This window comes from Galeopterus variegatus, unplaced genomic scaffold (assembly GCF_000696425.1).
Source record: "Galeopterus variegatus unplaced genomic scaffold, G_variegatus-3.0.2 Scaffold186, whole genome shotgun sequence".
Taxonomy (NCBI): Eukaryota; Metazoa; Chordata; class Mammalia; order Dermoptera; family Cynocephalidae; genus Galeopterus; species Galeopterus variegatus.
This window is the reverse complement of record NW_007726297.1, coordinates 187,551-192,047: the sequence shown is the minus strand read 5'-3', so window position 1 is coordinate 192,047 and position 4,497 is coordinate 187,551.

Here is a 4,497-nt window from a genome sequence, read left to right as displayed (position 1 = left end):
ACACACACACACACACACACCACACACACACACACACACACACACACACACACACACACACTTTGCTTACAAAGAATGCTTGGCACCACCCCCAACCAGAGGGGCAGGTGAGGTGGCCGACTAAATTATTCTATTTTCTCAAAACCTGCATACAGGTTGTCAGTTGGTGAAGTATGGCTCTTTTTCCACTTGTGAAAATGGAAAATTCAAAGAATTATAACTTTAGGAACCAAAAGAAAAATATTAGCTTAAAGAATTCATCAGTTTAGGAGAAGCTATCTTCTCCTTTCTACCTGTTATTGACCTATTGTTATCCAAAAAGTTGGGGGAGTGGATGATAAAATGCTATTGTTTCTGTGAATTAGCAAACTTAGTTTTACAGAACTTGGAGTTTATTTCTTCTAACGTAAACGTTATTCCTCATAGGAATTCCTTACACAGCTCAAGTAATGAGTCATCTGGGACTGAATTAAAGTGTGCTGGGTCTTGAGACTCAGGATGTACGAAAGACGGTGCCAAGACCCCGGGAATTCTCAGATGTGATAGCAACACACACAAGGAGCCCAGTGTGGTCCTGTTTAAAATGTTTCTAACAACGTTCATCTTTGCATTTTGATTGTTCCTGCTGTGTCAGAGAAATCTGCTTCAGGGAAAAAAAAAAAAACTTTTAGAATGATGTTTTACAAAAGATCCATATGCTAGCATTCAATAAATTTTTCTTCAATTTTACATGAAAGCCAAGAGAAAGTCTGTGTTTTAATACAGGGTCTGGGAAGAAATCTTCCATGCGTTTCTCCTACCTCAGTAGCATCTTTACCTATGGTTTTGCCTCTGCCCAGGGTTGTACCTTTGCACTATCCGTGTCCCATTTGGGTTCATCTGGGCAGTGGTACTCAGCATTCTGGTAGCATACTGCTTCCAGTCCTGTGGAAATTCTGAAGTGTTTGAATGTTCAAATATTTTATTAGAACATTCTTTCTTTGGCTTATCATGGAAAGAAACATTGTAAAATAAAAACGTACTGCTTTTAGTTGTAAGTTTTTAATTAAATCTTTCATATTTATAAAGACTGGATTGTAAAGAATCAGTTTATGGGTGTAATACCTGGTTTAAATTTACCTTTTCGTCTGTTGGGAAAAGCCATGATTCTATAGAGTGGAAAGTCTAAAATAATAATGGCTTCAGTGAGAAAGGAATTTCTTTTTCTTTTTTTCTGTTTTTTTGGTTCATCTTTTTCCACATTCAGGAAATCCACAAATGTGTAGTTTATAGGTAACAGCATCCTCAGAGACACAAGGGCCTGTCCTGCTCTCTCATCTTTGCACGCTTTCTTCAGTAAATTACCTCATGGGCATCAAGAAGGAGAAAAGGAGTAGAAAAAACTTCCTCAGCTGTCTTGCTTTTTCTTCCTTTTTGAATTTTTTGGGGAATTTATTTTTTCATTGAAACACATTGTACATATTTATGGAGTACAGAGTTATATTTCAGTACATGTATACAATCTACAATGATCAAATCAGGGTAGTTAGCAATTTCATCATCACAAAAGTTTATCCTTTAAGCTGCTCTCTTCTAGCCATGTGAGAACAATACAATAAATTATCATTAATTATAGATGCCTAGCACTAATGTACACCACCAGAACTTATTTTTCCTATCTAGCTGTAATTTTGTGTCCATTAACTGACCTCTCCCTATCCCCTTACCTACTCCCCGTCCCAGCCTCTAATAACCACAGTTATACTCTCTACTTCTAAAAATTCAAGGTTTATTTATTTATTTATTTTTGGTTCCCACATATGAGTGAGAATGTATATTAATCTTTTTGTGCCTGACTTATTTCACTTAACATAATGTCTTCCAGGCTCATCCATGTTGCCATAAATGACAGGATTTCATTCTTTTTCATTGCTGAATAGTATTCCATTGTGCATATATACCACATTTTCTTTATCCATTCATCTGTCAATGGACACCTATGTTGATTCCATATCTTGGCTATATTGTGAATAGTGCTGCAATAAACATGGGGTGCAGATTTCCTTTCCTTTGGATAAATACCAAGCAGTGGGATTGCTGGATCATATGGTAGTTCTATTCGTAGTTTTTTGAGGAACTTCTGTACAGTTTTCCATAATGGCTGTACTAATTTACATTCCCTCTAGCATTGTACAAGAACTCCCATTTCTCTGCATCCTTGCCAGCATTTATTTTTCATCTTTTTGATCATAGCCATTCTAACTGGGGTGAGATTATCTCAGTGTGGTTTTGATTTGCATTTCCCTGATTAGTGATACAGAACATTTTTTCATATATCCATTAGCTATTTGTATGTTTTCTTTTGAGAAATATCTATTCAGGTTATTTACCTATTTTTAAATCAGATTTTTTTTTCTTTTAAGTTTCTTATATATTCTGGATATTAATCCCTTGTTAGATGAATAGTTTGCAAATGTTTTCTCCCATTCTGCTGGCTGTCTCTTCACTCTGTGGACCCTTTTAAGGAGCCTTCCCGAAAGAGCAGTCCAACAACTTGCACTTACATCTTCTTTTACAGAACATAGCACATGGTCACTCATAACTGCAAGGAAGGCTAAGAATTGTAGCCCTTTACCTGGGCATGCTACCAGATCCAGTAACACAAGCCTCTGCTAGTAGAGAAGGGGAGGAGGTATTTGGTTAGGAAACCACCAGTCTCTGCCACCCAGGTCAATGCTCTACTTAATTTGAGAGGAAAACGTAATAAAATTAGGGGTAAAAGTATTATGAAAGAAAATGAGCCGAGATGCCAGGTACCATTCAAGCTTTATTAAAGAAATCTGCCAGGCTGTACTCAATGGAGGACAGCAGCTAACCTAGGGTGGTGGGAGCTTATATTGGTATGTTGGTGCCAAGAGCTGGGTGATGTAATTCCGGGGTGGGGATTGAGTTAGGTCATGGAATGGAGAGTTCTGCGAATGCAGGAATGCCAAAAGTTTCGTTTTCTCTGAAACCATGAGGCTTCTTGTAGAAGAGAACGGGGGAGGGGAGGGGAGGAGGTGGACAGCACCATTTTGTACTTGGGCTTGTCTAAAGTGGTGCTGGTTATGTTGCAGATCTATTATATTATCCTCAAATTAAAAAATAAGAAAGATGCTTATTGGATTTATTTAGTCTGCATTTAGATTTTGTGATTAGTTCTAGTTGCATTCAGAACTAGAGATATTAGTGTCAGAGAACAAAGATGACTTTCCTGTGTGAAGCCAAATACCCTGTGTGGAGTTTATCCCTATGAAATGGAAGCATCAGCTATCAGGATCCACTTGCTTATGGTGGAGAAATGAGGCTGGGAAGACAGAGTAGTTAGTCTGGACACACTCCCAGCATTCTCAAAGATAGCAATTTAAAATCGGTTGATTAATTTAAAAATAAAATTAATTGAAAAATTTTAAAAGCACCTTTAATATTTTATTCCAAATATGTAAATGTGTATTCTTTGATCTTTTGATTAAGGGCTGAGGCCGTTTTTGAATATTGTTTCTTTATCTGTGTTAATACTGTTTTTTTGCCATAAATCACACCTAATGCATTTGGACAATGTCCAATTTCATTTTTAAGTGGAGCAAAAACTAAGGCACTTACTGTGCAATCCAAACCAACCTCTTTTAGATTTTTTTTTTTACCATTTTCTCCAGGAATTTTTCCAGATTTCATTTTAGACTTTCTTTTGTAGTTAACTCACCACACCAAATTCGTTAGCAATTTTTAAGTGACTCCTTGTTTTCCATTATTTGCAAAGCATTCAATTTAGTTCTTAAAGAAACAATTATTTTCTTCTCTCTCTGTCATCAATGTTTCACAAATCTTATAATTCCAGTAATTAGTCTAAGTGGTGTAACTGATTTAGGAACATGTACAGCCAAGCCTCCGTATGCATGAAACTCACCTACTGGGAGCCACACAGAGGCCTGTGCTGGAGGGTGGTCCACTAACCTCACCCATCATCTGCCATGCTCGTGCTCTGGCATCACCAGTATGTTTTATTAGGAGAAAGGAGACAATTGTTTAATCTTAGCAAATCCATTCTATGGTGGCCAATTCAGAGAGGCTGTATTACCCTGAGATTTTGAGATTGCTTCAAACATTGAACTAACTTTTGTTTGTTTCTGTGGTTACTCCTTGCCTGGCTTCCTATTAGAACAAAGACTGCCTGAGGATATGTGTACTTGCTGGGAGGTTATTCTCAACTCACCTTTTACCCTAAAACCCTCTGCAGATGCTCTGTGGCTTCCTGTCTATGCCCTTTCTTCTCCTACATCTTTGTTTTAATTCTGCAGCTTTCCAACCCCCAGTGTGCCGCCTCACACCTTCGCATTTCCATTTCTGCCGATTGTAAAAGGCCAGAATGAAATGTCACCTCTTCCATGAAGCTGTGTCAGATTCCCCATCTGGGAGGAAACTCTTTACTCTCCAAGTTTCCACAACTATGTTAGGCTATTTTTTTTTTTTAACGTTTTA